Source organism: Panthera uncia, chromosome A2 (genome assembly GCF_023721935.1).
Source record: "Panthera uncia isolate 11264 chromosome A2, Puncia_PCG_1.0, whole genome shotgun sequence".
Classification (NCBI taxonomy): Eukaryota; Metazoa; Chordata; class Mammalia; order Carnivora; family Felidae; genus Panthera; species Panthera uncia.
In genome coordinates this window covers 88,545,186-88,558,471 of record NC_064816.1, presented here as the reverse complement: position 1 = coordinate 88,558,471, position 13,286 = coordinate 88,545,186, and positions in this window count along the sequence as shown.

Here is a 13,286-nt window from a genome sequence, read left to right as displayed (position 1 = left end):
CCAGTACACATAATCCCTCTCCAAATTGTCAGATCCAACAAATCTTAAATTCCAGTTAGCATACTCACTAATAAATCAACCTAATATATGTGAAAATTTTATATTCTTTATTGATTGGTCTAAGATTTTTTCCATATGTGCTCCCAAGTTACAATAGAGATGGCTGGAATCCATAACTCCTATGGTATCTAGGCTACCTTTTCCAGGAGAAGGGTTGGCAATTATTCCTGAGATACAATGGTATCAAATAGTTGCTATTGGCCTAGCAATAGATGCAATACAAAATAAATGAATAAATTTTTGTTAAATCTAATATTAGACTGTAAAATTATATTAAATAATTATAATTATTATAAGAATTATATTAAGTAAAAGTAGTATATATATATATATATATATATATATATATATATATTTTAGAGACAGGGCACACGAGCAGGGGGAAAGAGGCAGAAGGAGAGAGAATGTAAAGCAGGCTCTACACTCAGTGTAGAGTCCAATGCAGGGCTTCATCCCACAACAGTGCAATCAAGAACTGAGCTGAAATCAAGAGTCAGCCAAGCCACCCAGGTGCTCCTTAGAAACAAATAATAAGGAAAATGAAAAGGCTCAACGAGGGGCTCCTGGGTGCCTCAGTCGATTAAGCATCCAACTTCAGCCCAGGTTGTGATCTCACAGTCTGAGTTCAAGCCCCCCATCAGGCTCTGTGCTGACAGCTCAGAGCCTGGAGCCTGCTTCGGATTCTGTGTCTCCCTCTCTCTCAGCCCCTCCCCTGCTCATGCTCTGTCTCTCTCTTTCTCAAAAATAAATAAAAATTAAAAAAAAAATTAAAGCCTCAATGAAAAATTAAAATATGCAAAAATTCTAATTTTCTTGGGGGGAAGGAATAGATATTGTAGGCAAATGAAGAATTTAAGAGAAAATATTATTTTTCAATATGAGGGTTAAAAGAATGTAAGGATAACTACAAAAAGATACAATCTGTAGCATCCAAACCAGCAGTGGAAACAAAAAAGTTTAAATAAGAAAAAAGTTATCAGATTCACTTAACAGAACAAAGGAAAGAAGATGAAAGCAAGTTAAGAACATGGTAAACAAACAGGAACAAAAACAACAACAAAAAACTATGGTGGAAATAAGTCCATACCTTGGGGATATTGTTATTTCAGTTCCAAACCACCACAATAAAACAAATATTCCAATCAAGTAAGTCAAATTAATTTTTTAGTTTCTCAGTTAGGTTTACACTGCACTGTGGTCTGTTAAGTATGCAATAGTATTCTGTCAAAAGAACACAATTTTTATTGCTAAAAAAATGCTAACCATCATTTGAGCTTTCAAGTCATCATCACTGATCATATATGACCATAACAAATAAATAATCAAAGAATTTGAAATATTGCAAGAATTACTAAATGTGGCACACACATGACATGAGCAAATGTTGGAAAAATGATGCTGATAGATTTGCAAGATACGAGGTTGCCACAAACTTTCAATTTGTAAAAACGCAGTATCTGCAAAGCACAATAAAGCAAACTCACTAACAGGAAGTATGCCTGTAATAAAGATAAATGTAAATGACCTAATATTAGCTATGAAAGAACAAACATCATTAGAGTGGAAAATTCACTGGTTGCTGAATTAATGAAATCTATTGTTTTGTGACATCTTTACCAGGGGGCTCTTAACAGTGTTTTTTTTTTTAATGTTTAGTCATTATTTTTGAGAGAGAGAGAGAGAACAATCAGGGGAAGGGCACAGAGAGAGGGAAACAGAGGATCTGAAGTGGGCTCTGTGCAGACAGCAGAGTCCAACATGGGGATCGAACCCATGAACTATGAGATCATGACCTGAGCTGAAGTCAGACACTTAACTGACTGGGCCACCCAGGTGCCCCTCTACTCTCTACTTGAAACAGAGTCAGGACATTTCACTTAAATTATATCAGCTAGGAGAAAGAGCTATGTGCTATGCATGTCAGTGCCACTAGGGTTCAATATAAATAACGAGTATAAGTTGCAATGTTTAAAGTTGGGTTTGTCTAGAGAAACATCTTTAGGAAAAAGAAGAGGAGAAGGGGCAGAGGAAGGAGGAGAAAAAGAAAAAGAAGGGAGGAGGACGATGAGGAGGAGGGGAACAATTAATCAAAGGCTCATTATCTCCTTCCCAACTAGTGGCAGTCAGCATAATTCATAATTAAATTACTAAATTTGAAATGCTGTTTAATGGCAGTTGCTACATAAATTTGACTGTTGTGCTAATTTGATTACAGATATTAACAAATAGTAATTGGTCCTGGATCCACTTATAGTGTCTTTTTGTTTTGTTTTGTTTTGTTTTGTTTTGTTTTGAGAGAGAGAGAGAGAGAGAGAGAACGAGTGCACATGGGGGAGGGGCAAGACAGAGAGGGAGAGAGAGAACCCAAGCACAGAGTACATCTCATGACTGTTAGATAATGACCTGAGCAGAAATCAGGCATCCCTTGTGTTTTCTTTTAAACTATCCACCCACTCTTCATTTTTTATACCTCCCAGTTGTTGAGTCCTGTGGTTGGTTGTCTGTGTTTTAATGTTTATAAACATACACACATTAGCCTCTTTTGCCCATTATATGCATGCTCCTTGAATTCTTAAAATACATATTGTTCTTGTAATTCTAGTGTAGAGCTTTGTTGATAATGGATGCCTTTTTGCTGTTTCTAGAGGTGAATAATAACAGCAACATTAATATTTGTGGTGGGTTTCCACTGGAAAGCCTCATGCCCTGTAAGACTTGCTTTACTTCACATGAGCAAGTACCACTATCACAATGATTTACTTACCTTGCCTCTACATGGGATTATACCCTGTGGGAATAAATATGCATTTAAAATCCTAAATAATGGCAGTGAATTTGCCTAGAAATTATGCATGTGGGTTGTATAATGTTTTGGCATGCCTCAAATTCATCATAATAGGTTTGGATACCTTTTCACAATAATTTACTTAGAAAAATACATTCAAATTTTCACAGCCTTGGATAATGCAATTCGTGTCAAGAAAAGGATTACTAATTCCCTTAATGATTCATTTGATACTCAACTCTAGAGAATGCAGGAGTCTAGAGGAAGGTATCATTTTGCAATAAATGTCAAAAACATGTTTTATCTAAATAGCTCAACATACAGTACTGACAAAATTTAGTTAGAGATAATTTATACCCTTCAGTGGCCAGAGTAATCTATGGGTTTCTTCAAATTGCTTTTGTCTATAAAATAAATTCAATTTGCTTTACCACATGAAGCACAAATTTAAAGCAATATTTCATAAATCTCTGTCACTGAAGATTAAAGTAATCTTTAATTTACAAATACTGCCATCAGCCTGTGAGCTTTATGTTGCTGGGGTCTGAAAATTGAGTTAGATAACATAAAGCTGATTTTCAACCTCACCTGCTAGTAAAGGCGAGATTTCTAATAAAATAAGAAGAGATAAGCCACTATTAATTGTCCCCAAAGATATCCTCTGTGCACTAATATGGTTCTAAACTCTTGTTTGTCTAAACAAGTTTCCTTTAATAGAGCACTCGGGGTAAGGCATTTCAGATATGTCCACAGTTGTCTGTCTCAGTAACTCCACACAGTAAATTTCATATAATGTTTACATCTGCTGCATAAAATCAAAGACTTGTATAACGTCTTTCAGCCCTTGTAGGAAAACACATATTGCCAATAGATTCCCTCATCTAAAATGATTGGTTCAACACTACACATCAGTCACAAGCCCAGTGTGAACTGTAATGAAATTAAACTTTATACTAATGTATATATTAAATTTCCAGCAGGCTAGTGTCTAGCTACATCAAAAAAATCCATTTCAAAAACCAATGTAAGAAAACAGTTCAAGATGGCAGCTAAGGAAGATCCGGAACTCACCTTCTACCACAGACATTAAATCTACAGCAACATATGGAATAATTTCCTCTAAAATAGACCTAAAAAGTAGCTAAACAGCTTCTTCTCAATAAACACTACAAGTCCCATATCAAGAGGGGTATGAGCAGCAGAGATAGGGTTTCACCAAAAATCTACCTCTGGCATGGTAAACTCCAATCAAGGGGAAATCTCACAAATCTATAGCTTCTGCCTGAAGAGTAAAGGTGCTCCACATCAGACACCTCAACCCTTAGGACTTACATCAGAGAGATGAGCCCCCAAAATGCCTGGCTCTGAAAATCAATGGGACTTCACATCCAGGAGATCCAAAAGACTGTAAGGGACTGATACACTTCTCTTGAAGGGCTCATGTGCAAACTCACCTGCCCCAGGCACCAGCACAAAAGCAGCAGCTTGATAGCACCTAGATAATATATAGAGATTCATTTTCCCACCTCAAAGCATCTTTTTTGGGGGGGGGGTTGGTATAGGGGTTGTTGGGACGTTATGGGGATAGAGGTGCTGGTGGGAATCATTTCTGCATTCTCCCCCTACCTTGATAGTGCTGGCAAAAAAAAACCCTGGCCCTATCTGAGCTCTATGCTGCCACACACACCCCGGGACTAAGCTCTCCTGATGCTTTGCTAAAGCCAGCAGGCACATGCAATCCACACAGGAGATATTCCTTAATCACCTGGCTCTGATGGACAGAAACGCTTGAGTTCCTGGGTCCCAAAGAAATGTTAACAATTGGAGAGACAGTTATTGGCAGACAACCACCAACAGGGCATTGCACAGACAGCAGACTGAAACACATCCTCAGTTTTCCAGTGGAAAAAAAAAAAAGGCCCATTTACTTTTCCTAGATCTTCTGCCTGAGGGTCAGACTCGAAGTGTGCCACACATCTAGAAGCTACAGTGGAGTTCTCAGGGAATGTAAGCAGGGAGACACCATGCTTGTACTCTCCCTTAATCCCACTGCAGCTCACTAATACCTTCCAAAAAGGAGCTTAGACTCTCTCTGAAGCTCTAATTACTGATACTTCCAGAGGATATTCCAGAGGATACTTCCAGATCACCTGGTCTGGAAACCAGAAGCGTTACAATGTTGTCTCACAGGAATATGTGTGTGTGTGTGTGTGTGTGTGTAGACATAGATATAGATATACATAATATATGATATATGATATATATACACATATATATGTGTATACATATGTGTATATATATATACATATGTGTATATATGTGTGTGTATGTATATGTATACGTGTGTGTATATATATATATATATATATATATATATATATATATATACACATATATAGTTAAGGGTTTGGCATCCAATCAGCCAGACCTATCTTCAACAACTGGGACCTATCCAGAATAAATTACCCTGCTTAGACAATCACAAAGGTTTGAGAGACAACCAAGAGCTAGAGAAAGGTTGAAAGATAAGCTTCATTTCCTACATAAGGCCACTCCTTCAAGACTGGGAGAGGTAGCTGTTTTGCCCAAGATATAGAAACACACAGAGTCAAGCAAAATAAAAAAACAGGGGAATATGTTCCAAACAAAAGAACAAGATAAAAATCTCAAAAAAAAAATCTTTAATGAAACAGAGGGAAGTAATTTACCTGATAAAGAGTTCAAAGTAATTGTTATAAAGATGTTACTGAACTTGGGAGAAGAATGGATGAACATAGTGGGAGCTTCAACAAAGAGATGAAAAATAGAAGGAAGTACCAAACAGACTTTATAGACTGAAGAATACAGTAACTGAACTGAAAAATAAACAAAAGTGGTTCAACAGCAGACTAGATAAAGGAGAAGAAAGGATCAGTGACATAGAATATGAGGCAGTAGAACTCATCCAAACAGAGCAACAAAAGAAAAAAGAATTAAAAGTGTAAAGATAGTGTAAGGGACATCATGAAGCAGAATAACACTTGCAATATAGGGGTCATACAAAGAGAAAATGAGAAAGGGAAAAAAACACCTTATTTGAACAAATACTGGCTGAAAACTTCTCTAAAAGAAACAGACATCCAGATCCAAGAATCCCAAATCCAAGAGTTCCAAATAAGATGAACCTGAAAAAGACCCACACCAAGACATATTATAATTAAAATGTCAAAAGTTAAAGACAGAATTTTTAAACAAGAGAACTTATTGCATACAAGAAAATCTGTAAGGCAAAAAGCAGATTTTTTAGAAACTTCACAGGCCAGAAGGGAGTGGAATGATACATTCAAAGTGCTGAAAGACTAAAAAAAAAGCCAAAAAAACACAAAACTTCTAACCAATAAAACTATACCTAGTGAGTTATTATCCAGAACTGCAAGAGAAACAAAGAATTTTCCAGACAAACAAAAATTAAAGAAGCTCATCACTTCTAACCTGGCCTTACCACAAATGCTAAAGGACTTTCTTTAAGTTGAAAAAAAAAAAGGCATTGATTAGTAACAACAACAACAAAAAAACATATGAAAGTGTAGATCTCACTGGTTGAGGTAAAATATAGTAAAGGTAGAAGATAATCACTTATCAAGCTAGTATAAAGGTTAAAAGGAAAAAGTAAAAATAGATGTAACTACAAAATCAGTTAAGGAACATACAAAATAAAAAATGTAAAATGCAGGGCACCTGAGTGGCTCAGTTGGTTCAGTGTCCGACTTCAGCTCAGGTCACAATCTCATGGCTCACGAGTTTGAGCCCCGCATCAGGTTCTGCGCTGACAGTTCAGAGCCTGGAGCCTGCTTCAGATTCAGTGTCTCCCTCTTTCTCTGACCCTACCCTGCTCGCACCTCTCTCTCTCCCAAAAATATATAAGCATTAAAAAACATTTTTAATGTAAAATGTAGTATCAAAAACATGAAATATAGGGAGCAGGGAGTAAAAATGTAGCATTTAGAATGTGTTTAACTCTCTCCCTCTGTTTTTCTCACACTCTTGCAGGCTCTTTCTCAAAAAAGAAGAAGAAGAAGAAGCAGGGCGGGGGCGGGGGGGCGCCTGGGTGTCTCAGTCAGTCGAGTGTCCAACTGTTGATTTTGGCTCAGGTCATGATCTCATGTTCATAGGATCAAGCCCTGTGTTGCTCTGTGCTGACAGTGTAGAGCCTGCTTGGGATTGTCTCTCTCCCCCTCTCTGCTCCTCCCCTGCTTGCTCACATGTGCTCCCTCTCTCCCCCCACCCCCAAAAAAAAAAACCTTAAAGGAATTCTCAAACTTCAGTTGCTATCAACTTAAAAAAATATATAAACATATTATATATATAGGCTGTTACATGTGAACCCCACTGTAACCACATAGCAAAAACCTGTAGTAGGTAAACAGAAGAAGAAAGGAATCTAAGCAGAACCCTAAAAAAATAATCCCACCACAAATGAAGAGAGTAAGGAAAGGAACACAGAACTGCAAAAAAGCCAGAAAATGATCAACTAATGGTAACAAGTACAGCCATAAAAAAGATGGAATCCAGCCATATGCTACCACAGGGATGGATCTTGAGGGTATGTGGGGTTATGCTAAGGGTAATAAGTCACACAGAGAAAGATAAATACCGTATGATTTCACTCATATGTAGAATTTAAGAAACAAATGAACAAAATAAATGAACAAAGGGAAAAAAGAGAGAGAAGCAAACCAAAAAAAAAAAAAAAAAACCAGACTCTTAACTATGGAGAACTGATAGTTACCAGAGGGAAGGTGGGGGAGGGGGGGAAGAATGGGTTACATAGGTAACAGGGATTAATGAGTACACTTTTTGATGAGAACTGGGTGTTATATGGAAGTGTTGAATCCCTGTATTATATACCTGAAACTAATATTACATTGTATGTTAACTAACTGGAATTTAAATTAAACCTTAAAAAAAAAATAGCTGTACCATTTTTCATTCCCACTAGCAACGAATGAGAGTTTCTGTTGCTCCACGTGGTCAACAGCATTTGGTGTTGTCTTAGATTTTAGTCTTTCTAATAGGTTTACAGTAGTATGTTGTTATTTTAATTTGCAATTCCCTGATGAAATAGTATGTTGAATATCCTTTTATACACTTATTTGCTATCTGTATATCTTCTTTCTTGAGTTGTCTGTTCATGTGGTTTTCCCATTTTTAAATTAGTTTGTTAATTTTCTTAATATTGAGTTTTTATGTGTTTCTTGTATATTTTGGAGACAACTAACTCCTTTATTAGATATGTGTTTGCAAAGATTATCTCCATGTCCGTCACTTGAATCCTCATTCTCTTAAAAGAATCTTTCACATAGCAGAAGCTTTTAATTTTAATTAAGTCCAATTGATTTTTTTCTTTCTTTACTTTGGTTTGTATATAAAAAGTCATCACTAAACCCAAGGTCACCTAGATTTTTTCCTCTGTCATCTTCTTTAAATGTTATATTTTTGTGGAGCACTTGGGTGGCTCAGTCAGTTAAGCGTCTGACTTTTGGTTTGGCTCAGGTCATGACCTTGGGGTTTTGTGGGTTTGAGCGCCACATCAGGCTCTGTGCTGGTTGTGTGGAGCCTGCTTGGGATTCTCTCTTCTCTCTCTGCCCCTTCCCCACTCACACTGTCTCTGTCTCTCTCAAATAAAATAAAAAAATATTTTTAAAAAAAGAAGGAAAAAACTTTTAAAAATGTTATACTTTTGTATTTTATGTTTAGGTTTGTGATTGTTAGAAAACTTTTGTTGACAGTGTAAGATATCTGTTGTTGTTGTTTGCATGTGAATGTACAGTAGTTCCACCAACATTTACTGAAGACTCTACTTTTTCCATCAAATTTTTGTCATGAATGGGTATTAGATTTTTTCACTGTCTTAGTTCCTCTGTCAAAAATAAGTGGACTAATTTTTGAGGCTCTCTATTCTGTTTCATTATTCTATTTGTTCTTTCACCAATACAATGCAATCTGGTACAGTAGCTCTATAGTAAGTCTTGAAGTCAGATAGTGTCAGTCCTTTGACTTTATTTTTCTTCAATACTGTTTGACTATTCTAGATATTCTGCATGTATATATAAATTTTCAAATCAGTTTGTCAGTATCCACAAATTAATTTGCTTGAGTTTCACTTGGGATTGTACTGAATCTATAGATAAGATTAGGAAGACTTGACATCTTAACAATACTGAATTTTCCTCTCCATTAACATAGAATACTCTCCATTTATTTATATCTTTGACTTGAGTTTTCTAGTTTTTCTCATGTTCTTTAAGCATTTCATTTTTGAAACAAAGTGTTCTATTTTTAATTTCCATATAAACAATGTTGTCTTTTCAATTTCAAATACAGTTGTTCACTGCTAATATATAGGAAAGCAACTGGCTTTTGCATGTTAACCTTGGGTCCTGCTACTTTTTTATAATCGTTTCTTAGTTCCAAGAGTTGTTTTGTTGATTCTCTGGGATTTTCTACATAACCACTTTATGTCATCTGTGAACAAAGATAATTTTATTTCTTCTTTCCCAAACTGTATATTTTTATTTCCTTTTCTTGTCTTATTTCGTTAGCTAGGACTTCTAATACAATATTGAATAGGAGTGATGAGAGGAAAATCCTCCCTTTTTCCTAACCTTAGGGAGGAATTTACCAGTTTCTCATTATTAAATGTGATGTTACCTGTAGGCTTTTTGTAAATGTTGTTTATCAAGTTGTAGAATTTCCCCTATTTTCCTAATTTACTCAGTTTTTGTCATAAATGGATGTTATATTCTTGCTAATATTTTTCTGCATCTATTGATATGATTACATGATTTTTCTTTTCTAGCCTACTGATGTAATAGGTTATATTATTTGATTTTGGAATTCTGAGCTAGTCTTGTATACCAAGGATAAATCCCACTTGATGGATAATTATTTTGTTTTTACTTTTCTATATTTATTTTGAGACAGACAGACACAGAGAGAGAGAGAGAGAGAGAGAGAGAGAGAGAGAGAGAGAGAATCCCAAGCAGGCTCCACACTGTCAGCATGGAGCCTGATGAGGGGCTCAAACTCACAAACCGTGAGATCATGACCTGACCCAAAATCAAGAGTCAGACACTTAACTGAGCCACCCAGGCACCCCTGGACATTTCTTTTTGTACATTATTGGATTTAATTTGCAAATATTGTGTTGAGGATATTTGCACATAAAGTTCGTAAGTCCTATTCATCTACAGTATTCCTCCCTTATAATGTCTTTGTTTGGTTTCAGTACTGGAGTATATTTTAAAACCTTAATCTGATTTCAGAACCCATGGTTTTTAACTACTATATTCTACTACCTGAATGGGTTTTGACACTTGACTTTCTACCATGAACCAGGCATTGTTAGGTATTTTCACATATATTGTCACATTTTTCTGAATCAGATAGAAGAAAAGATAATCCTGGAAGAAATAAGCAGTTCAGTCTCATTCCTAAAATGAGTATAATCATAATGTCCCCTCATGAGGTTTTTATGAGGAATAAACCATGCAATGAATAATAAACACTTAAAGTATTTAAATAATTCACATACAATGTGTTCTTTGGATGATAGTGCTCTAAATGAATACCTATCCTATTATTAGACATTTCTGCTTCGATGATGGATAGGTTCTTCAGAATCAGCCTTTCTAAAATTAAATCTCTATTTCCATTTCTAAAACCCTGTTACCTTCTCTTCCATGTTACCTTTCTCCTTTAACAGTTTATAAGCTGACCTAGACATCAAGCTATAAAATGTGGAGTTACCATTTTTATTTCTCCTTTACCCAAAAATAATTGTTTTGTTTCTCTTAACTATGGGAAGTACTTCCTAGGGCATCTCCCTACCTTCAATATTTTACTCAACTCATTTTATACCCTCCTAACAGAATCATATTTCTGACTAAGGTCAAAACTAATTCATCTCATGATCTATTTTATTATAGCATTCAACAGCTTTATATTTTATTATATAAATAGCCAATATATTTTATTATAGCATTCAACAGCTTTAGCAAGCTAAAGCAAGCTTTAGATTAGCTACTTATCTAGCCACATATCTTAACATCTCAGCTTCACACTTTCTACTCAAGCCAGACTATAATGCCTCCCTTTCTCATTAAGTACATACTCCATATATGTATTCATGCTATTTTTTTTTTATACAACATGGCTTGGCTTTCTCTCCCACTTTTAAAATATCCCATTCATCCCTACAAGCCCAAAAAGACATCTCTTTCTTCCTGAAGATTTTATACACATTAATATAGCTCCTGGCTTCAGGCTTCCATATTTTCCCTTGAACAATATAGCATCTAATACACTGTTTTATAGGTTTATGTGCCTGCCTTCCTGCTACACATGAGTTCCTTGAAATCAGGAATTACCTACTTGAATTTTGTATCCACAGTGCTTAGCATAGTGCTTGACACATAGTTGATATTCAACAAATCTTGTTGAGTTGAATACGTAAATATTTTAAATAATACTCCCAAATTTTACTATCTTATTTTTAAAGCAAAATTTAAAAATTAACTATTACTATTAAAAATGGTGATGGCTAAAGGAGAAATATAAAATCAAGTATTTAAAAATGTAATTAAAAAAAGAGATGATCACATTTTCATGATGTAAAATATATACATGAATTTCATATATCACTGTAAATATCAAATAAGATACCTTTTTTAAAGAAATGTAAAAAAACCTAGAAGAGATTCCACATCACCAAAATTAAACATGTAGAAGATGTCTTTTCAGATTAATTACAATGACATTGTAACAGAGTTTAGAAACTTTTAATCAATATATATTTTCAGTAATGTATTGATAAAAGCCATGGATGAGCAAACTGATGCTTCCAGAACAGTCATATTATAACACTGTAAAACATCTTCTCAAGCTCTACCATCACTGAAATAAAGCACCATAGGAACTCTGCAGGCCCAATCACCCACTTTAGAAGAGGCAGAAGGGGACCATACCACTGTTCTTGCTGAAATTTCAACATGAAGCATAAGTACTATATTAAGATCAAACAAAACAAGAATTTTTTACCCATGAACTAATTGTGACCTCTAGTCTTCCTATTCATCAGAAAAAAAAAAAAAAAGGAATGAGATACTCTAGAGCAGCAAGAGAAGGAAACCAACTATGTACAGCCTATAGCCTATTACTGTACAATAATCCATGAGCTAAGAATACTTTTGATATTTTTAGAAGTTTGTAAAAAGAAGAAAAAGAAAAGCAGAGGAAGAAGAGGAGGAAAAGGAGAGAAGAAGTATAAGACATAAACCATGCACATCCCACTAAGCCTAGAATATTTACTATATGGCCCTGTGGAAAAGTTTGCTAATCCTTTCTTTTGAGCAGTACTACCTAACAAAACTTCCTGTAATGGTAGATCCCTCTGTATTTTTGCTGTCCCGATACAATAGTGACAAAAAACCCAAGTAACTATTGAGTCCTTGAAATGTTATTAGACAGTCTGGTGGCTACCACACTGGATAACACAGCGCTAAAGCACAAATTTTACTGTTCCAATAGTTCTGAACCTTCAAATGCCATGAGCAATGAACAAAATAGAAACCAAGCCACTATTGCCTGATCGGTATTGAGTTATTTAGTTAATCTAACTCCTCCTCAAAGATTTTCCTTTCCTTCCATTTCATACCCTTTATTATTCTATCTCCCTATTTTTTTCCAATGTATCTCCAGCCACCTTGCTAACCCATTCTCTTATGTTTTAAATTGGAAAGTAGAACACAAGGACAACCTAGGATCCCACTTCAAAGATAGATCTATTTCTGTAAGATTAAGTCAAAATTCTAAATCATTGCGCTTAAAGGAGTATAGTAGAAGGAGTTTAATTTTTCTTTTTTGGTACTTGGTTAAATCATACAGATCTGACAGACACATTATGAACTGGCCTAAAGATCCAACCACCATGTATAATGTAATTTCTGTAGAAAATTCTATTCAGAGTTCTAAACACCTAAACTAAAAACTTGCCACAAACTTTATGACAAACTAGGAATAAATTGTGTATAGTGTAACAATAAAAATCACTTACCAGTTGTGCAGTACTATGAGTCATGAAACATATTTACTTAAGCCCTATGGAAATTTTTATACAACTTCATATATAATACAAATACTCTGCATTTGGAACTAGCTAGTGCCTTAATACTTGCTTGCCCTTGATAATCACCTCTCTTCCAAGGCAGTTTTATTCTATCACAATGACACTTCCAAAATTAAACAAATCTTCCTCAGCATACAGGCAAAAACTTTTATTGCAAAAAGAATTGGACTACAATATCACCCTTAAAACATTTTCCAAAGCTGCATTCTTTTTAGTATTTTATTTTATTAACCACAAGGTTTAAGACAAGTTTTGCTGTGTAATATATGTACATTA